The sequence below is a fragment of the Chiloscyllium plagiosum genome, unplaced genomic scaffold (assembly GCF_037043375.1).
Source record: "Chiloscyllium plagiosum isolate Xiang-an unplaced genomic scaffold, Cpla_swu_hap1 HiC_scaffold_27, whole genome shotgun sequence".
Classification (NCBI taxonomy): Eukaryota; Metazoa; Chordata; class Chondrichthyes; order Orectolobiformes; family Hemiscylliidae; genus Chiloscyllium; species Chiloscyllium plagiosum.
In genome coordinates this window covers 3,783,919-3,807,237 of record NW_028270165.1, presented here as the reverse complement: position 1 = coordinate 3,807,237, position 23,319 = coordinate 3,783,919, and the positions used below count along the sequence as shown (strand labels likewise).

Sequence of the window (23,319 nt, the reverse complement as noted above, 5' to 3'; positions counted from 1 at the left end):
TTGCATTTTGTCTGGCTGCTCAATTTTTGTATGTCTTTTCCTCTTGTTGTGGGGGAAAGGCGCCGAGACCAGAACTGGAGGGCATAGATTTAGGGTGAGGGGGGAAAGATTTCTGAGGGTCCTTAGGGGCAACCTTTTCGCACAGAGGGTGGTATGTTTATGGAATGAGCTGCCAGAGCAAGTGGTACAGTTACATTATTTAAAATGCATCTGGATGGGGTTATGAATACGAAAGATTCAGAGGGGTAAGGGGTGAAATGCTGGCAAATGGGTCACTAAATTAATTTAGGACATCTGGTCTGCTCTACAACTCTGAGTCTATTTTTAGATAGTATGGAAAATAAAGAGCATGAAAGCATGGAGATCACTGCCATTGTTGCAAAGGATGGTGGAAAGCTCTTACACTAATTAGCAGAGTAAGGTTGAGGCTGAAAGGTCACCATGGCAAGATGAGATAACAGTCAGTAAAGTTAGACTCACCTACTAAATATAATTGACAGGATTGGGACAATAAATATTTGGGACATGATATTAAATATCTAATTAATAATTAGTAGAGTCAGCCTGCTTGAGACTATTGATAATAAATATCTAATCATGACATTGGGAAAATATTAAGTAGGGTCTGGAATGCAAGACCATTGTTGCAAAAGCTGGCACTAAATCTCTAACTGTGACATTAGAATAACATTAAGTAGAATGAAGAAAAAACTATAAGGGCACAACTAAAGAGATAATGGGAATTAACATCGCTGGTTTATTGTGTAGCTAGCGTGAGGTACTTTTGATTAATATAGTTGGATATGCTGATAAGCTAACAAACAGACTGCTGAGCTGGAGATAGTGCTGCCCCCTCTGTCTAGGAGTAAACGCTGGAAAGGTGATATTGTTCATAGGGAAGAGGATGGTCTCCGGCTCCACTCTGATATCTATCAGCTAGTAAATGTGGCAGAACGATGGAATTTAAACTCCAGGCAGTTTGGGAAATTTATTAAGGGAAGGAAGGAAGTAATAAATAGTAGATCCCTACAGAGTGCTGAGGAACAAAGGGTCCTTGCTGTCCAAGTTCAGAGATCCCCAAAGGTATCAGTACAGGTAAAACAGGGGATGAGGAAGGCATAGATTTGTACTTTTTCACAGAGAGAGTGGTGCGTGTATGCAATGAGCTGCGAGACGAAGTGGTGGAGGCTGGCACAAATCCAATTTTTAAAAGGCAGCTGGATGGGTATGTGAATGGGTAGGGTTTAGAGGGATATGGGCCAAGTGCTGGTAAATAGGATAGATTAATTTCAGATATCTAGTGAGCATGGATGAGATGGACTGTTTCTGTGCTGTACAGCTCTATGGCCATCCACTTCATTTTGAAATGTTTTCACGACCACTTGGAACACCCTGTTAGGGTTCAGAGTGTGCCAGGTCCTGACACCTCCTTCCTCACTCTGGATCAGTGGTGCTGGAAGAGCACAGCAATTCAGACAGCATCCGAAAAGCTTCGAAATCAACGTTTCGGGCAAAAGCCCTTCATCAGGAATAAAGGAAGAGAGCCTGAAGCGTGGAGAGATAAGCTAGAGGAGGGTGGGGGTGGGGATAGAGTAGCATAGAGTACAATAGGTCAGTGGGGGAGGAGATGAAGGTGATAGGTCAGGGAGGAGAGGGTGGAGTGGATAGGTGGAAAAGGAGCTGGGCAGGTCGGACAAGTCCGGACAAGTCAAGGGGATCGTGTTGTTGGAGGTTAGAAACTAGGATGAGGTGGGGGAAGGGGAAATGAGGAAGCTGTTGAAATCCACATTGATGCCCTGGGGCTGAAGTGTTCCGAGGCGGAAGATGAGGCGTTCTTCTTCCATGCGTCTGGTTGTGAGGGAGCGGCGGTGGAGGAGGCCCAGCACCTCCATATCCTCGGCAGAGTGGGAGGAGGAGTTGAAATATTGAGCCACGGGGCGGTTTGGTTGATTGGTGCGGGATTCTCGGAGATGTTCCCTAAAGCGCTCTGCTAGGAGGCGCCCAGTCTCCCCAATGTAGAGGAGACCGCATCGGGAGCAACGGATACAATAAATGATATGAGTGGATGTGCAGGTAAAACTTTGATGGATGTGGAAGGCTCCTTTAGGGCCTTGGATGGAGGTGAGGGAGGAGGTGTGGGCACAGGTTTTACAGTTACTGCGGTGGCAGGGGAAAGTGCCAGGATGGGAGGGTGGGTCGTAGGGGGGCATGGACCTGACCAGGTAGTCACGGAGGGAACGGTCTTTGCGGAAGGCGGAGAGGGGTGGGGAGGGAAATATATCTCTGGTGGTGGGGTCTGTTTGGAGGTGGCGGAAATGTCGGCAGATGATTTGGTTTATGCGAAGGTTGGTAGGGTGGAAGGTGAGCACCAGGGGCGTTCTGTCCTTGTTGCGGTTGGAGGGGTTGGGTCTGAGGGCGGAGGTGCGGGATGTGGACGAGATGCATTGGAGGGCATCTTTAACCACGTGGGAAGGAAAATTGCGGTCTCTAAAGAAGGAGGCAATCTGATGTGTTCTATGGTGGAACTGCTCCTCCTGGGAGCAGATACGCTGGAGACGGAGGAATTGGGAATACGGGATGGCATTTTTGCAAGAGGTAGGGTGGGAAGAGGTGTAATCCAGGTAGCTGTGGGAGTCGGTGGGTTTGTAGAAAATGTCAGTGTCAAGTCGGTCGTCACTGATGGAGATGGAGAGGTCCAGGAAGGGGAGGGAGGTGTCAGAGATGGTCCAGGTAAATTTAAGGTCAGGGTGGAATGTGTTGGTGAAGTTGATGAATTGCTCAACCTCCTCGCGGGAGCACGAGGTGGCGCCAATGCAGTCATCAATGTAGCGGAGGAAGAGGTGGGGAGTGGTGCCGGTGCCCTTTTTATTCCTGATGAAGGGCTTTTGCCCGAAACGTCGATTTCGAAGCTTGTCGGATGCTGCCTGAATTGCTGTGCTCTTCCAGCACCACTGATCCAGAATCTGGTTTCCAGCATCTGCAGTCATTGTTTTTACCTCGTTGATTTTAACCCTACTGCGAATCCTCTTGCAAGGATGCCTGCCTTGAAGAAGTTTTCCTCCTCTCTCTACAAGAATCTCAGGGAGTCTCTCTCCCACTGCAACTCCCAGGTCATTTCCTCTGCCCTGAAGCTCTTCAACCATGTCCTGAAACAAACCCGCTACCACAGCCACGTTTGCTTCCTCAATGCCTGTCTCCGAAACCACCTCATCCCACACGGACTCCGGACCACCTTTAAACCAGCAGAGTTCGGACCCGAATAGGACAAACAGTACAGGCTAGATTCAAAAACACCAGCAACAGTTCTCCTTCAAGATCCTCCGCTCCACACTTGCAGCAATGCGCCGGCACCTAACCTCGCTACAGTCAGCCCTGCCTCAGCTGAGGGCCACACTCTCTCAGAATTGCAAAGGACCCACTCTGTACTACATCCTCAGGAGAATCCATACTCTCAACAAACAGTATTTCAATTCCATCTCAAACATCAAAAACTGTAAGTACAACAAACTTTTATCTACCCACCTCCATAACCAGCCCTCCTCAAACATTCCAGAAGATTTCCCTGGCCACGGAAACACCATTAGCCATGCAGCTGATGCAGCTACCACCCCCACGCTGATTGATGATGTCACTTCTGTCCCCATCATGGCCACTCCCACAGCCACTTCCGGCCCTCACATCATCGCCGATGCCACACACTCAGTGACTTCCGCCACCCCTACTGCCGTTTCTGCCACTTCCGCCCCCACCAGCGCCACTCACCTGCATTCTGCTGACACGCCCCCCACAGACTCCACTGTCACTATTCCCACCCCCCAGGACCCCGAGGGGAACACTACCCCTGCTCATGACTCTACCCCCATTCCCCCCACCATCACACCCACTCCAGATACTGGCTCCGACCCACTCCCAGCTCTACACCCACACCAGCTCCCAGCTCCCAGCCCTGCCAAGTTTTCACCATCCCTCCAGACCTCCCCCTCACTGAGGACGAACGATCAGTCCTCAGCAAAGGACTCACCTTCGTCCTCCTCCGTCCACGCATCAATGAATTTAATACACGCCGTGACATCGAACAATTCTTCCGTCGCCTCCGCCTCCGAGCTTACTTCCACAATCAGGATTCCCGCCCATCTTCCGAGGACCCCTTCGCCCACCTCCAACACACTGCATTCACCTGGACACCCCGTGCTGGCCTTTTACCTGCCCTCAACCTCTTCATTTCCAACTGCCGCCGGGACATTAACCGCCTCAACCTGTCGACCTCCCTCCCCCACTCCAACCTCTCACCCTCACAACGCGCAGCCCTCCAATCCCTCTGCTCCAATCCTGACCTCACCATCAAGCCAGCGGACAAAGGGGGCACAGTGGTAGTCTGGCGCACTGACCTCTACATCGCTGAAGCCAAAAGCCAACTCGAGGATACCTCTTCCTACCGCCCCCTTGACCATGACCCCACCCCCCCATCACCAAACCATCATCTCCCAGACCATACAGAACCTCATCACCTCAGGAGATCTCCCACCCACAGCTTCCAACCTCATAGTCCGGGAACCCAACACTGCCCGGTTCTACCTCCTTCCCAAGATCCACAAGCCTGACCACCCTGGCCGACCCATTGTCTCAGCATGATCCTGCCCCACTGAACCCATCTCTACCTACCTCGACACTGTCCTATCCCCCCTAGTCTAGGAACTCCCCACATACGTACGAGACACCACCCATGCCCTCCACCTCCTCCAAGACTTCCGTTTCCCCGGCCCCCAACGCCTCGTCTTCACCATGGATATCCAATCCCTCTACACCTCCATCCGCCATGGCCAGGGCCTCCAAGCCCTCCGTTTTTTCCTCTCCAGACATTCCCAACAGTACCCCTCCACCAACACTCTCATTCGTTTGGCCGAACTGGTCCTCACCCTTAACAATTTCTCCTTTGAATCCTCCCACTTCCTCCAGACCAAAGGGGTAGCCATGGGCACACGTATGGGCCCCAGCTATACCTGTCTCTTTGTTGGCTACGTAGAGCAGTTGATCTTCCGTAATTACACCGGCACCACTCCCCACCTCTTCCTCCGCTACATTGATGACTGCATTTGCACCACCTCGTGCTCCCGCGAGGATGTTGAGCAATTCATCAACTTCACCAACACATTCCACCCTGACTTTAAATTTACCTGGACCATCTCTGACACCTCCCGCCCCTTCCTGGACCTCTCCATCTCCATCAGTGATGAGCGACTTGACACTGACATTTTCTACAAACCCACCGACTCCCACAGCTACCTGGATTACACCTCTTCCCACCCTACCTCTTGCAAAAATGCCATCCCGTATTCCCAATTCCTCCGCCTCCGCCGTATCTGCTCCCAGAAGGAGCAGTTCCACCATAGAACACACCAGATGGCCTCCTTCTTTAGAGACCGCAATTTCATTTCCCACGTGGTTAAAGATGCCCTCCAACGCATCTCATCCACATCCCGCACCTCCGCCCTCAGACCCAACCCCTCCAACCGCAACAAGGACAGAACGCCCCTGGTGCTCACCTTCCACCCTACCAACCTTCGCATAAACCAAATCATCCGCCGACATTTCCGCCACCTCCAAACAGACCCCACCACCAGGGATATATTTCCCTCCCCACTCCTCTCTGCCTTCCGCAAAGACCGTTCCCTCCGTGACTACCTGGTCAGGTCCATGCCCCCCTACGACCCACCCTCCCATCCTGGCACTTTCCCCTGCCACCGCAGTAACTGTAAAACCTGTGCCCACACCTCCTCCCTCACCTCCATCCAAGGCCCTAAAGGAGCCTTCCACATCCAACAAAGTTTTACCTGCACATCCACTCATATCATTTATTGTATCCGTTGCTCCCGATGCGATCTCCTCTACATTGGGGAGACTGGGCGCCTCCTAGCAGAGCGCTTTAGGGAACATCTCCGAGACACCCGCACCAATCAACCAAACCGCCCCGTGGCTCAACATTTCAACTCCCCCTCCCACTCTGCCGAGGATATGGAGGTGCTGGGCCTCCTCACCGCCGCTCCCTCACCACCAGACGCATGGAAGAAGAACGCCTAATCCTCCGCCTCGGAACACTTCAACCCCAGGGCATCAATGTGGATTTTAACAGCTTCCTCATTTCCCCTTCCCCCACCTCATCCTAGTTTCTAACCTCCAACAACACGATCCCCTTGACTTGTCCGGACTTGTCCGACCTGCCCAGCTCCTTTTCCACCAATCCACTCCACCCTCTCCTCCCTGACCTATCACCTTCATCTCCTCCTCCACTGACCTATTGTACTCTATGCTACTCTATCCCCACCCCCACCCTCCTCTAGCTTATCTCTCCACGGTTCAGGCTCTCTGCCTTTATTCCTGATGAAGGGCTTTTGCCCGAAACGTCGATTTCGAAGCTTTTCGGAAGCTGCCTGAATTGCTGTGCTCTTCCAGCACCACTGATCCAGAATCTGGTTTCCAGCATCTGCAGTCATTGTTTTTACCTCCTTCCTCACGTCTCCTGTGCATTTTAAATCAATAATACCAGTTGTATGTTACTGAGTTAGTACACAGACACATACAATATAATCAGAATTTCTATTCGGTACAGACAGTGATGACTTTTTTCAACTTTGCTAACAGGGTATCAGAAGGGGAGGATCTTCAGACAGAAATCTTGGAAGAAATTCCATAACAAGATCTGACAGAGTCACTCAATATCATTGGGGGGGAGGGGGGGGGGTTGAGTCTGGAAAGAGAAATCCATTCGACCTGCTTCAAAAGGTACTGGACATCAGTGTGAGCAGAGGAGCACTAAGAGAGGAACACACCAGTGAACTGAGCTTTAACTGATTACACAGAATGAGTGTGTGTGTGTCCCAGTGAGCTGACTATGGGAAGGAGCTTTAACCAGTTATACAGACTGAGAGAAGGGCTGTGGCATTTATTTTACCCTGGAACATCAGAGTCTTAGGGGTTACCTTTGAGAGGTTTATAAAATCATGAGGGGCATAGATAGGGCAAATAGCCTAGGTCTTTTTCCCCAGGGTTGGGAGTCGAAAACTAGAAGGCATAGGTTTAAGGTGAGAAGGGAAAGATTTAAAAGGGGCCGAAGGGACAACTTTTCATGCAGAGGGTTATGCATGTATGGAATGAACTGCCAGAGGAAGTGGTGGAGGTGGGTACAATTGCAACGTTTAAGAGGCATTTGGATGGGTATATGAATAGGAAGGGTTTGAAGGGATATGGGCTGGGTGCTGGCAGGTGGGATTAGATTAGGTTGGGATATCTGGTCAGCATGGGCGGGTTGGACCTAAGGATTTATTTCCAGGCTGTACATCTCTATGATTAGCACTCGGAGTGTGGCTCCTTCGTCAGGTGATTTTGGAGAATAAAATCATAAGGCACAGAATGGATGGAAAAACATTACAGTGCACTGAAATGATATATTGAAAAACCCTGGATTGTTAAGTATTTCATCTTTTAGTATGGGCTGCTCATATCATTCATTTGTAAATCCCAGAATTTCCTGAAAGACATTTTCTTGAGATAACTCAAGGTTTTATAAGGAAAGGTGACATCTCAGCTCTGACAATGCATTAAAGGTGTGAAATCATGGTCTGTCTGTATCACAATCTTGAGTCAGACTGGTTCTATTTCCAAAGTGGAACTTACAAAATATTACATGGATTGAACAGCCTGCAGGTTGTGTATATTTTGAGAAAAATAGAATGTTTCTGCAAAAATAATCCTGCAAATACAAATTCACCCCCACGGATGTATATGTGTATATGTGTGTGAATGAGACAGAGGAAAGTCTATTTCGTGCTGTATATCCCGATGTCTACTTGATAACAGATGCTTTAATTCTGCTGGTGTAAATATTGTTGTAAATCATAGTTGGGTATGAATAGTTAGATGTTAGGGAGAGAGAATGCCTCAAGTTGGGCACTGTAAGAATCGTGGGAGAGCCCTATTTTTGGTTTACTTCCTCATGAACAAACGTTAAGCACGAGCATTTATTTATTTCTAATTTTGTTCTGTTTTTCTTGTTTGATTCCCGGCTAGGATTACACTCTGTGTCTGGATGGTTGACAGGCTGGGGGATTGTGGCTTGGGTCTTGATTGAATGTTTTATTGTTCCAGAAGGTGTAGAGGTGGGGGGGTCAAAGCTTCAGCAGAAATCCAGCAGAGCAGAACAGACCAATATCTTACTCTGTGGGTACAGGGACATCAGAGGACAGAGAAATCAGGACCTGAAATCCAAGCTGACACCAGACTTCCCTGTGATTAGTGCTTTGATGAGCAGCATCAACCCTCTACCTTCACCGAGCTTCCCATTTGACTATCACCTCAATATTCAGGATCCAATCCTTGTCATCCTGAAGCCATGCCTCTGTAAGGAGTCTCAGATCATAATTATTCTCTTCAATGTGTGCAGTCAATTTTGTTACAATGCACCACACATTCAGAAACATCGTTTTTAGTTTCAAGTTTTGTGATCTTCAGAATCCAGTTTTGATTGTTGGTACATTTACTCACCTTGTCCCTTTCTATCGTCCTTTGATGGTCATTTTCCATATCACTACATTGCTCACCGGCCTTGATTTGGATTGGCCATGCTAAATTGCCCATAATGTCCAGGCATGTGAAGGTTAGATGGGTTAGCCATGGGAAATGCAGGGTTATAGTTTCATAGTAAAAGAAGTAGGAGTGGGCCATTTGGCCCATCAAACCTGCTCCACCATTCATTATGATCATGGCTGATATATCCGTCGTCTGAGATCCTCCTCCCTGCATTGTCCCAACTACCCTTAATTCCATACCATGCAAATACCCATCCAACTATGTTTTGAATATACTTAATAAAGATGCCTCTACTGCTTCCTTGGGCAGAGAATTCCATAGATTGACTACTCTCCAGGAAAAGCAGTTCCGCCTCATCTCCGTCCTAAATCTACTCCCCTCAACTTGAGGCCTGGTCTCATCCACCAGCAGAAATCACTGGATAGGGTAGGGCTTCATCCCCACAGTGCAATGAATTCCCACTTTCCACCAACCTCTCAGATGTACTCACTCACTCGGTTGCTGTCTCACAAACGAAAGACTTCATTGTAACTTATTTTGCTCCCAGTAAGGGCACAACATCTTGGAAAGCTGCTCTGAAAGTCCAACCACACATCTGCATTCACCGAACACAATTCGAGTGTTACAGCTCGGAAACAGACCGTCTGGCCCAACTTGTCCGTGCTGACCAAATATCCTAAATTAACCTTGTCTCATTTGCCCACATATGGCCCATATCCCTCTAAACTCTTCCTATGCATGTACCCATCAAAATGGGTTTTAAATGTTGTACCTGTTCCAGCCTCCACCACTTCCTCTGGCAGTTCGTTCCATAGATGCACCACCATGTGTGTGAAAAGGTTGCCTCTCATGTCCCTTTCCCCACTCACCTACCCTGGGGAAAAGACCTTGGGTATTGACTCTCCCTGCCCCTTATCAAGGTTAACGCTCAGCATCCGATGTACAGAAAGTGAGACCTGCAGATGCTGGAATCAAAGTCTAAAAGTGTGGGGCTGAAAAAGCACAGTAGGACAGGCAGCATCTGAAGACGAGGAGAGTTGACATTCTAGGCCCGAGCCCTTCATCAGGAATGAAGGATGGATGTACAAAGGGGCCTCAGTGTTCTTCTACACCAGTCATCAGACAGATGCAGCAAGCAATCAGCAAGGCATATATATGGAAGATGAACTGGGATTAGAAGTGGGGATGTCTTCCTGCATTTAGGGGCCCATTGAATATATTCAAGGTTGAGTTCATCTGTTTTTTGAACAACAGAGTGCGGATTTTTATGTTGTGTAGATGAAGTGGGTTTTTTTTGTTGAGAGTAGTTTATGTATTGGATGCAGGTACAGTAGCTGTGAGAGGCCCTTGCGAAGTGTTGTTTCTGCAAAAATCACAAGACTGAGTCACGGCGGGGGGATATGTTAAGTTAGATATGCTTGCAAGCAGTTACAAGTAGCTGCATCTTGCTTCTGCAAAAATCACAAGGCAGAATTGTGAGGATATATTCCAAGAAATAACTAACTAAAGGAGGTGGATTAGTGGTGCTGGAAGAACACAGCAGTTCAGGAAGCATCCAAGGAGCCCTCTGGTTTCCAGCATCTGCAGGACTTGTTTTTACCTGACTAAAGGAGGTGGTCGACTGGTAGAATCAAATGTATTAACATGACCGTAGCAATGGTCACGCATTCCAAATAAGACGCTGTGTTGCATCAGCAAAAGTAATAAGACCCAGCTATCGGTGGGGTGGTTGCACGTCACAGATAGATGTGGTAAAACGATTAGATTAGCAGAAGTAAGAAGGGAGTCTGGAACAAACTCAATCTTCATTTAGAGAAAAGCAGCAACTTCCGAAGCTCGTGTTCCAGCTTCTGCATTCAGACAATAGGAAGGCTCTGATTGGCAGGAGGACCAGTCACCTTCCGGTCCTCCAGCACTCCTGATTGGCCCACCAAAAGAAAGTCTCGAGGCACTTGCGTGCAGTGAGGGGCATGCGCAGTTTCATTCAGACGGCGAGCACGCGCAGTATGCTCTCTGGCGATGAGGCTGTTACTGACAGAATTTAAGTGTCCAAATGCCAAGAGAAGTAAAAAAGGGGAGCTGCATAATTTTTTTCCCGCTGTGATATTTACCTTTCCTACACGCCCCAAGACTTTATAAATCGAAATAAGGTCACCCGACAACTTGTGGTCGTCGATAGGGCGAACAGAAGTGTACTCAGTCCTCTCCACGTGGTCTCACCAATATCCTGTACAACCACAACGTGATGTCCCAACTCCTGCACTGAACGGTGTGAACAATGAAGGAAAGTGTGCTAAACGCCTCTTTCACAACCCTGTCTACCAATGATGCAACTTCCAAAGAACTATGTCCCTGATTTGGAGATGCCGGTGTTGGACTGGGGTGTATGAAGTTAAAATTCACACCACACCAGGTGATACTGCAACAGGCTCATTTGCAAACATTAGCCTTTGGAGCGCTGCTCCTTCATCAGGTGGTTGTGTCTTATGATCCTGTTCCACAAACACCCCATGAAGGAGCAGCGCTCCGAAAGCTTGTGCTTCCAAATAAACCAGTTGGACGATAACGTGTCATTGAGAGATTTTTAACGTTATGTACCAGAACCCCTCCACGCCGCCCCGCCCCCCCATGAATCTGTTCTAGAACACGATGCAGGGCCCTACCATTAACTGTACAAGTCCTGCCCTTCCTTGTTTTAGCAAAATGCAACCCCTTGCCTTTGTCTGTCACTGGCTCAGACACCACACACCCTAACACTTACACCATATCACAGGCTTATACTCCATCTCCCACACACACTTCATTAGCATATATGCACAAACTCGCATGCGCGCACACACACTCTCATGCACACACAGTCACACATAAGTCTATGGGGTGAATTTGCATTTGCAGAATTATATTTGCAGATATCTTCAATTTTGATCAAAAAGCACACAAACTGCATGTAATATTTTATAAATTCCTACTTTGGTTAATAGAACCAATCTGATTCAAGATTGGGATACAGACTCGAACCTCACACCTTTTATGCAGTATCTGAGCTGAGACGTCACCTATTTTTATAAAACCTTAAACCATCTCGAGAAGGTGAATTAAAAGTAGTTCTGGGGTTTACATATTAATGAACTGAAACCTGCAACCCATGGTTAAAGATGAAAGACTAATCCGCAATCTAGATTTGTTCAATATCTTATCAGTTGCATGACACCGTCAGCTTTTGCTATAAATTCTGTGTCTTATGATTCTGCTCCGCAGCTACCTGATGAAGGAGCAGCGCTCCAAAAGCCAGTGCTTCCAAATAAACCAGAAGGAAGATAATCTGGTGTTGTGTGATTTTTAACTTTATCCACCCCACCAGTCCAACATCGGCACCTCCACATCATTTCCAGTCGACACAGCCCACACCTCCCAGTGATGCCAGGAAACTGTACAATGACAATGGGATGATGTAGTTCCCGCACTCCTGAAAAATTCATAATTTCTAACAATACTGGCTACTCATTCACTGCTGCAACCAATACACAACATTGGAAACATAGTACAAGAGACTGTCAGAAATGAGCACAACAGGTCAGGCAGCATCTGAGGAGCAGGAAAATCAACATTGCCTGAAAAATGTAGATTTTCCTGCTCCTTGGATGCTGCCTGACCTGCTGTGCATTGCCAGCACCACTCTAATCTTGACTCTGATCTCCAGCATCAGCAGTTCTCACTTTCACCTGTAAGAAATGAGCAGTTTTAAAACAAAAACCTGGTTGCAATTCAAAGCTTTCAATGAGAGTCTGAACTTGGCGTGAAGTTCAGGTAATCTTTATTGCGACCCAACTTTGTTACAGCTTCAGAATCTCCCAGCAGAAAGGCACAGAAAAAGTAGCAATGTTTTAAAAACAGCTCACAGTCAAAGTGCACACACTCCCTCCAACCCCTCACTTTCTTCATTATCGGTCACCACCAAGTTGCCCTTTGTAATTGGATCCTTGGTACATCCTTAACCCGGAGAAATTATTGCCTCACTCAGCATTTTCAACCCGTATCCTGTGTCCAAGTAAGTTGGATGGACAGTGCAGAGTCAATCATACAGCTGTGGATCTGGAGTCACGTGTAGGCCAGATCAGGTAAAGGATGCAGCTGGGACGACTGAGTGAATCCTCTCCCTAAAAAAGAACTGCGTGAATCAGGTGGGAGTTTTCTTCCACCCCCACCCCACGGACAATAGTTTCACCGTTAGATTCTGAACTCCAGATTTCTGACTAAATTCCAATTCCACCATCTGCTGCGGTCGGAATCGAACCCGAGAGTCCCCGGAAACAGGTTGATAGTCCAGTCGATAATGGCACTTGGCCGTCATTCCTTCAATCCCCCTGCGATGGCACATGAACTCGCTGGTGGCTCCGCAGGTAGGAGGAGCAGGTGAAGGCCTTCCAGCACTCGGGGCAGCGAAAGGGCCTCTCCTCCATGTGGACCTGCTGGTGCCTCAGCAGGTTAGAGGAATTGCTGAAGGCCTTCCCGCACTCGTGGCATGGGAACGGCCTCTCCCCTGTGTGGACCCGCCGGTGGGTCAGCAGGTTAGTGGAATGCCTGAAGGCCTTCCCACACTCGGGGCAGCTGAAGGGCCTCTCCCCGGTGTGGACCCGCCAGTGGGTCAGCAATGAGAAGAATACCTGAAGGCCTTCCCACACTCTGTGCAAGGGAACAGCCTCTTCCCAGTGTGGACCTGCTGGTGGCCTAGCAGGTTAGAAGAATTGGTGAAGGCCTTCCCGCACTCAGGGCAGCTGAAGGGCCTTTCCCCCGTGTGGACCTGCTGGTGCCTCAGCAGGGTGGAGGAATTACTGAAGGCCTTCCCGCATTCAGGGCAGCTGAAGGGCCTCTCCCCGGTGTGGACCTGCTGGTGCCTCAGCAGGTGGGAGGAATTACTGAAGGCCTTCCCACACTCGGGGCAGCTGAAGGGTCTCTCCCCTGTGTGGACCCACTGGTGGCTCCGCAGGTGGGAGGAATTGCTGAAGGCCTTCCCACATTCAGGGCAGCTGAAGGGCCTCTCCCCCGTGTGGACCCACTGGTGGGTCAGCAAGTGGGAGGAATTCCTGAAGGCCTTCCCGCACTCGAGGCAGCTGAAGGGCCTCTCCCCCGTGTGGACTCGCCGGTGGGTCTGGAGGTTGGAGGCCTGGGTAAAGGCCTTCCCACACTCAGGGCAGCTGAAGGGCCTCTCCCCTGTGTGGACTCGCTGGTGGGTGTGGAGGTTGGAGGCCTGGGAAAAGGCCTTCCCACACTCAGGGCAGCTGAAGGGCCTCTCCCCCATGTGGACCCGCTGGTGGGTGTGGAGGTTGGTGGAATCGCTGAAGCCCTTCCCACAGACAGGGCAGGGGAATCGCCTCTCCCCAGTGTGGCTGTGCCGATGAGTCTCCAGGGCAGACGGGAAACTGAAGCCTTTTTTGCAGTCGCCACACTTCCACGGTTTCTCCACGGGGCGGGATTCTTCTGGTTTCTCCATGGCCGGAGCTTCAGCCACACACAAACGTGTGCAGAGCCTATTTCCCACAGTGAATTCCTCTTTCCAGGCCATATAACTGCTTCAGGCTCCACACTCAGTGCACTGCAATGGTAGGGTCTCTCATCCAGTCCCACTGATGCTGAAAACGTACTCAAACAGGAACCAAAACGCTTTGCTACTTCTCACAGAATCATAATTGAAAACGGTTGCAATCCCGATGGATTGAGTGACTGTCAAAGTGAGGACTGCAGACGCTGGAGAGTCAGAAAGTGTGGCGCTGGAAAAGCACAGCAGGTCAGGCAGCATCTGAGGAGCAGGAGAGTCAACAGTTTGGGCATAAGGCCTTCATCTGTTGATTTTGAAACTTCCATCTTCAGATCTTCAAATGCTCTGTAAAAAGAGATTACAAAAGCCATCACTGTCAGTGCAGAGTAGAAATTCTGAACAAGGAATTCTACTTTCTGTGGAATATTCTTTTCTTTTGTTATTCCACAAAATTGAAAGCACCATCCCACTCTCTCTCCCCCTCTGTTCTCACTCCATTCTAACTAATTCCCTGAAGGTGCTAATTCAGAATCTTAAAGGGGCAGAAAAGCAAAAACGTCAAGACTGCCATCTCTCTGCATTTTGGATAACTCCACAACACTGGGATACAGTTGACAGTGAGCAGGTCTGATTCTGGGAAGCAAACATAAGTGTGTCAATTCATGGGGTAACCTGCAATGCAGCTATTTGTGGAACAAAATGGTTAACGTCCCCAGGAAGGTGGGAGCAAATTGAGACATCAAGGAATTAACACCGACACACTTCAGTGAAACTCTTCTGCTCCCAGTCAGGGCAAAACATCTTTGAAAGCTGCTCTGAAAGCCCAGTCTTCACAACCACACTTCTGCTTTCACCAAATATAATTAGAGTCATACAGCACGGAAACAGACCCTTTGGCCCAACTTGTCCGAGCTGACCAGATATCCTACATTAATCTAGCCACATTTGCCATCACTTGGCCCCTATATGGGCCGGGGGCTGGCAGCTGGGACTAAATTGTGTTGGCTATCTGTTCGGCAAGAATGAGTTGAACCAAAGGATCTGTTTCCGTGCTGTACATCTCTATGACTCCAGTCGCATTTGCCATCACTTGGCCCTGATCCACTGAACCCTTCGTATTCATACACCCATCCAAGTGCCTTTTAACTGCTGGAATTGTACCAGAACCCACCATCTCATCTGGCAGCTCATTCCATAACTGCACCACCCTCTCCATCAAAAACGTTTCCCCTAAGATCTCTTTTACATCTCCCCACCCCGGCCTTACCGGAAACCTATTACCCTCTCGTTCTGGACTCCCCCATCCGAAGGAAAAGACCTTGAGTATTGACCCTATCCATGCCCCTCAGGATTCTATAAAACGTCTGTAATGTCACCCTTCAGACTCTGGGGAAAACAGCCCCACCCCATCCTTCCATCCCTCCTCGCCCAGGTCATTAATACACATAGCTGAGTTTGCAGAATCTGCTCCCTCCCTGGATTCACTCCAGCTGCTACAAGTGAACAGATTTTCACCCCTCCCCTCTCTCGCCTTTCCAGGATGAACAGTTCCTCCAGAGGGAGGGAGTTTCACTCTGAAACTGACAGGGCCACTTCCGCGCATTGTGACGCCATCAATGGGTCGGGGGTGGGGGAGGGTATGGGAGACGTGGCAAGAGAAAGGGGTGGGACGAGATGCGGGGCTCGGCCGGAAGCGGGACCCCGCACTCCGCCTGCGCTGCCCTGCACAGTTTGCAGAAATTCCTTCCCTTCAGAGAATCCCCAGTGTAGAAGCAGGCCACTCGGCGCAATGAGTCCACACCGACCCTCCAAAGGGTAACTCACCCTCAACCATTCCCCTAGCCTTTTTGCTCAAAACTGTTAGAAATGGGGTAAAGTGTTGTTATTGCAGATGTAGAAAAAGCATACAGAAAAGGGGTACAGCAAGAGAACTATTAACCCTGCAGGTATTTAGGGACTTTTCAGTGTATAATTGTGGTTAATTAAATGCTAACATTGGTGTGTAATTACGATAACAAAAAATTCTTTTTGTAAAATTATGCTTTCAGCAAAAAGCTGAGATAACCGAAATGCTTGAGCTACACAAAACGATACAAGTTAATGAAATGTCCGAGGATGGAATGTACCAGCAGAATTGATACAAAGTGTGAAACCAGATCTTGACAAAATAAATGTATGTGTCGGCATTTACAGAAAGGAAGGTTGCCAACCTGGGGAAGGGGGACGTAATAAGGGTGGAGTGCAGCTGGGCAGTGGTCTGGTACAGTAAGAGAGATTGGGTAATTAGGAGTCTGGAGAGATGCCCTCACTCAGCTCAAAGGGTATAACTGTACACTAACCTGAGTGCTAATTTGCTCATTTGCTTCTGCATTTGATGCCCTTTCGTGCAAGATCGTAGAATAAATTGTCTTGTTTCCAGTTTTGGTGGTCTCGTCTAAATTTTATTAAACTTGTTTCTAAAAGATTTGGGGGCGTGTTCCAGGATCCCAAGCTCCGAACGCTCGGCATTCTTGGAGAAACGGAGAAGGTGCACCTCGCTGATTTCGGCGATCTCTAGTTTCCCCTTGTTGCCGAGGCAGCTCTGGGCGAGTGTGATCCGGACTGGGAGACCCTGGAGACAGGACGGGCAGACGCGATGCAGCGTGGTCGGTCGGGTAACTCTTGTGCACAAGACCCGGGTAAGAAAAAGGTCTTAAATAAGTATTATCTGGGTGACTGGGGTAGGCAGCGGGTTTTGTTTTGTTGTCAGTCTTTGCCACGAGCGAGGCGCACTAAGACACGGCGGGTTGGTCGGGTAACTCTTATGGACTTAAGACCCACATTCGCGGGCGGCCAGGATTTGCAGCATTACTTGCTGTTTCGCCGCAGTGCGAAGGGCAGTAAGACGTGGTGGTTCAGTCAGGTTACTCTTGTGTACATAAGACCCGGGTAAAGGTAAATTTCGGGCGACCTCGATTGACAACATACTTTGCTGTCTGGTATTGCCGCGGGACGGGGTGCGCATTCGACCAAGTAACATATGTGCACAGACCAAGGTATGAAAATTGACCTTTAAGTATTACCTTGGTGGTTGGTTCCGTACGAGAAGTACGGGGGAATTGGCAACTTAAAAAAATAGAGAATAAAGGTCTTTAATTGGCTAGGTTAATCTAACAAGTAAGGTGTCTAACTGATTCGATTACCCAGCCTTAGACGGGTTATTAAGAAGGGAAACCCCCACGCGGAGATTAGGACCCCGAAGTGGGTGTGGAAGAAGGTAACACCGAACTTCAGAGAGGTTAATTGAAATTATATAAAGAAAACGGCCGAGTATTAAAATGGGAAATAAGAATAGCAATTTAGATGTAGAAGGGGACATGAGAGGGACGTTCGAGGACCACATCCCAATGGACAGTCCTTGAGGAAAAATGTTAAGAGATTGGAAGTACAATCCTCGGACGCGAGGAAAGGATAAAAAACAAAAAGATTAAATGTCAATGAAAAACAGCCTTACAGTCAGGAGGAATCAGATCATGCTTCGTATCAGAAGGGCTAGTAGCTGAAGGGCTACTGAGGGTGCACTTCGTAGCTAACTTATGGCAGATGCCCAGAAAAATATTCAAAAGCTAGAGGAGTCGTTGCGGGAAACTCAAAGTGTCTGTGAGACATGGTGTCTGTGTGTGTGTGTGTGTGTGTGAGAGAGAGAAAAGAGCTGTACAGCGAGGAGAAAGTTTATCCCTTTGTGATTCAGTGTGAATGCACATTTGTTTGTTGGTGATTGAATGTTCCCTGGAGCTTGAGATCCGGGACTGTTTTGAGTCTGATTTCTATTATGGAAATTTTAACATCGTTTCTTTTAAGGTTAAGGATTTTGCAAGATTATGAAATAAAATGTTCTTTTTACAGGTCATGACTGCCTGACTATCAGTTTCTAACTAATCCCTTTTATCCTTACATAAAAGCGATTTATGGAGGACAGTTGAAGTTTTAACTTGAATAGACAAATCCTTTTAAGGCAGCTCTGGTTATTTCACGACCTATAGCATTGTAATTGAGCAATGACTGGTCAGGACTACTTGGGAGGACTAGTTTTGGATTTGAATCAGGGGACTGGAACCGGGTGATTGTGGTGGATTTCAGAGTTCGGAACTGTGTGCATTTTGCATTTTGAATATTAAACACTGAATAAAAGAATTTATAATATATAAATATATATTTACAAGTAAGATTCCAAAATGTATAGTTAGGAACAGGCTTTAAAGAAAAGCAAGCATCAATTGATAAATTGTATTTGAGATTACAGGGAGCAAGAAAAATTGCAATATTTCTTTAAAAGAATCAAGGTTTAAACAAAACATTGGGTGAGGAGATGTTACAAAAGGGAGGAGAAAGGATCGGGGAGGAGATGTTAAGGGGGCTGGTAGACAGGAACAAGGATCAAAGTGGAAATCCCCACAGGCAGGATGTTATTACTGTGGAAAGACAGGTCACTTTAAGAGAGAGTGTCCAGATCCGAAAACGGAAGTAAAGGCAGTGTCGTTTATGAACCTTGATGAAAAATAGGGGTGTCAGGAGTTCCTCCCCCGGGGACCCACCAGGAACCCTTGATAAATTTAAAGATGGGACCTTACAAAGAGGACGTAGTTTTCCTAGTCAATATGGGGACAGCAAGGTCATCCTTAAATTTTAAGCCCAAGGGAGTGGGAACAAAAACAAAAGTTAATTGGATTATGGCAACAGTTTTGTGATGAGAGGCACGAAGAATCAGTTTTGCGTTCATGATGAGATATTGCCACCAAATTGGGGATTTGATTAACTGCAAAAGGTGCTATTGAATCTGTTGAGGTTCTTATAAATGAATGTGCTTGAGCAAAAATATATAATTAATAATTAATATTTATAATAATTCAATTGTGTTAGCCTGAATCAATATTAATTGGCAGGATTCCTTCATACATTCTCAGTGACCTGTCTTATTGATTCATGGTTAATTTAAAACATGACTGCATTAATTCATTGTTAATTAAAGAATGGAAAACTACATTACTGGCCAGTGTGTGTGCAGGCAGTGGTAGCAATAGCCTTATTGGTAGAGGAGAGTCGGAAACTTACTTTTAGGGGAGCCTTAGTAGTCAGCACCCCACATCAGGTACGGTCAGGAGAAGAAAGGGGCATGATTAGAAGAGCTGCTCTGAGGGAATGGAAAAGAGACATCCGGTGGGTGAGGGAGTGATACCAGCCAAAAACAAATTCCCCAATGTGGACCCACATTGGAAGGGTATGGATGAACATGATAGAGGAAAAATGAGGGACTTACGAGAAATGGTCATTTTGGGTATTAAAGAAGCAGCACCTAAATCTCAGAAGTTTTTTAAAGCTTTTCAAGTAAGACAGGAAAAGGAGGAAGCCCTGTCATCCTTTTTACAGGGATTAAAATAAGCCACTAGAAAATATTCGGGAATGAATCCCGATGATCCGGTAGCACAGGGACTTTTAAAGGTCCAATTTGTGACTAAATCATAGCCGGACATACAAAAGAAATTACAGAAATTAGAAGGCTGGAGTGAAAAACAGATAGATGATCTGCGATATGAGGCACAGAAAGTGTATGTGAAAAGGGAAGAGGAGAAACGAAAACAAAAACAAAAAGCTAAAATAATGGTTGCAGCGGTTGAAAAATTACGATAGACAATGTCCAAGGTTAGGACGACAAAGAGAAGCGGTATCATTGATGATTTTTGATGAAGATTAGGGGAGGCAGGGGTTCCCTCCTCCTGTGACCCACCGGGAACCCTTGATAAATTTAAAGGTGGGACCTGAAGGAGAGGAAACAGTATTTTTAGTGGATACGGGAGCAGAACGATCATCCCTAAGCTTTAGACCTAGCGGTGTTTAGATTAGATTAGATTACTTACAGCGTGGAAACAGGCCCTTCGGCCCAACAAGTCCACACCGACCCGCCGAAGCGCAACCCACCCAGACCCACTCTCCTACATTTACCCCTTCACCTAACACTACGGGCAATTTAGCATGGCCAATTCACCTAACCCCTGCACATTTTTTTTTGGATTGTGGGAGGAAACCGGAGCACCCGGAGGAAACCCACGCAGACACGGGGAGAATGTGCAAACTCCACACAGAGAGTCGCCTGAGGCGGGAATTGAACCCGGGTCTCTGGCGCCGTGAAGCAGCAGTGCTAACCACTGTGCTACCGTGCCGCCCATGTTAAATTAACTAACAAAGGTCTCAAGGTTTCTGGAGTAAAAGGCAAAGAATTCTTAAATCAGAATGCAGGACAATGGCTCACAGACTCCAGGATCTTGAAATATGAGACAATCTTAATAGAACAGAATGACCTTGTGTTAGTCACAGACAGTTGCTTGAATCCAACTGCATTTCTGTGGCGGAGAGAGGGGGGTAGCCCCTGTCAATCCAGAACATGACTGCCTTGATATTACTGAATATCAGACTAAAGTGCGAATGAACTTAAGAGACGTACCGTTGCATGCGGGAGCTCGGTTGTTTATCGATGGGTCCTCCCGGCTGATTGAGGGTAAAAAGCACAATGAATATACTGTAGTAGACAGGATAGAGGGAAGCATTATCGAGGCTGAAAGACTGCCTAACGGCTGGTCAGAGTTCAATGATAAGTTTTTAAAGAACTATACTGTGGCGCTCGGCTCTTCTTTGTCTATTCTTAGGAATAAAGGCCTGTTGGTACAGACACTGCCACTCAAGTTTGCAGTACATCGAATACAACCGGGTGATTGGGTCCTGATCAAGACCTGGAAAGATACCAAACTGCACCCGTGCTGGGAGGGACCATTCCTCACCCTCCTGACTAGTGAAACTGCTATTCGGACTGCTGAGAAAGGGTGGAGTCATCACACTCGCGTTAAAGGTCCTGTGAATGCCCCAAAGGCGGAGTGGCACGCTCATCCTACAGACAACCCTCTGAAAGTTAAGAAAGAAAGAATGAACGGAGACAAAAGACTCTTTTAACGTTTGCTGATATATATATATATATATATATTGTTATTGATTGTAAGGGCTGTGTGACACCTAAAATGTTAAGACAGGACAGTAGGCAGAGTTCAGAGATGGGTAGATACTGGTATAGTATTGTAACGTTAGTAGTACTAACTATTCAAGGAAAAGCGAAAAATCACTTCACTACACTGTGCCAGAATTATGCTAAACAAGAGGGACTTGCCGACTGTTGGGTCTGTGCAGAGGTCCCACACCATGGCGAATCTGGAATCCCCCCCTCAGTAATATTGCTCACTAAAAAAAGTGTATGATGTACAATAATTTGATGTGGGTTCAAATAATACAAAGTGGAGATCTGAAAGGAGCAAATATAACTTTGTGGGATGGTTCCCAAGGCCAGCCCCGAAAAATCAGGGCCCTATTGATAGTCTTAGAATTTCCCCACCGAAAGGAGCAGTAAATACCACCTGTTTCTGTAATCAGAATGATCTGCACCTTTCCAACTGGGAAAATCATCTTGTGTCCATACCAGTCAAGCCATTGCCATGACCACTTCCCGAATATTAAACGGAACATATTGGGTATGCGGTCTGAAGGCCTATCCATCCCGGGGAAAAATATGTTCGTGTGATCAAATGTGTCATGTTATGAAGTTGACGAAACACTTCCCCAAAACCAGAAAGGTTAGAGTGGCTGCTGTTACCTCGCTTATATAGTCCCTCACCTCCGAATAGAAAAGCATGAGCCCAACCTGAGAAAGGAAGGGGGGATAAGACGCAAGACCAGAGAGGTCTCAGAAGGAGACCGTCTACTGTGGACACTACTCCCAAACTACGGCACTACAAGGGCAGGGGTGGAAATACAGAAATAGCAGCTGCCCTTGAAAATTTAATTAATGATACCACCGGCGCGATGGGAGAAACTCGGCCATAACCACTGAAATGATTGCCACAAGACTGACAGCTTTACAGAATCGAATGGCTTTAGACTATCTTTTGGCCGAAAAAGGGGGAACCTGTGCTCTGATTGGTAAAGAATGCTGCACCTTCATCCCAGACACCTCTTCCATAGTGGAAGATAAGGCAGAAATAGTAAAGAAAAAGATAAGCAATATGAGAGAAATTGAAGATGAACTCCGAAAAGATGAAGGATGGGGATGGGGTAACTGGAGATTGACCGGGTGGGAAAACGGTTAGTGAATTTAGGCATTTATGTGCTACTAATAATTGTAGGTTTACTGATAGGGGTTTAATGTGTTAAAATGGATAATGACTAAGCTGGTAATGTCTTTGGGAGGACAACAACCAATAATGGTACAAACTTAGAAGGACAGGAATGACTAGATTGTGAACCTCGATACCATAGGGTGAAAATAGGGCAGAAAATAAGATTGCAAAAACAACAAATGGTTAAGAAAAGAAATGGGGGAATTGTTAGAAATGGGTAAAGTATATTTTTGCTGATATAGAAAAAGCATACAGAAAAGGGGTACAGCAAGAGAACTATTAACCCTGCAGGTATTTAGGGACTTTAGTGAATTTAGTGTATAATTGTGGTTAATTAAATGCTAACTTTGGTGTGTAATTACTATAACAAAAAGTTCTTTTTGTAAAGTTATGCTTTCAGCAAAAAGCTGAGATAACCGAAATGTTTGAGCTATACAAAACGATACAAGTTAATGAAATGTCCGAGGATGGAATGTACCAGCAGAATTGATACAAAATGTGAAACCAGATCTTGACAAAATAAATGTATGTGTCAGCATTTACAGAAAGGAAGGTTGCCAACCTGGGGAAGGGGGAAGTAATAAGGGTGGAGTGCAGCTGGGCAGTAGTCTGGAAGGGCTTATGCCCTAAACGTCGATTCTCCTGTTCCCTGGATGCTGCCTGACCTGCTGCGCTTTTCCAGCAACACATTTTCAGCTCTGATCTCCAGCATCTGCAGACCTCACTTTCTCCTCAGTGGTCTGGTACAGTAAGAGAGATTGGGTAATTAGAAGTCTGGAGAGATGCCCTCACTCAGCTCAACTGTACACTAACCTAAGTTCTAATTTGCTCATTTGCTTCTGCATTTGATGCCCTTTCTTGCAAGATCGTAGAATAAATTATCTTGTTTCCAGTTTTGGTGGTCTCGTCTAAATTTTATTAAACTTGTTTCTAACAATACTAACGCTCCTGACTAATGCACCTAACCTGCACATCCCTGGGCACTATGGGTAATTTAGAACTGCC

The 23,319-nt window shown here is 47.1% G+C and overlaps 1 protein-coding gene and 1 pseudogene across 1 annotated transcript in view; one reads left to right on the top strand and one right to left on the bottom strand.

Annotated features, from left to right (window-relative positions):
* The window catches only part of LOC148142890 (uncharacterized), an 82,386-nt gene that overhangs the window by 28,646 nt on the left and 30,421 nt on the right, over window positions 1–23,319 (top strand). The window lies entirely within an intron of this gene.
* On the bottom strand, window positions 12,939–14,377 carry LOC148142891 (uncharacterized; annotated as a pseudogene).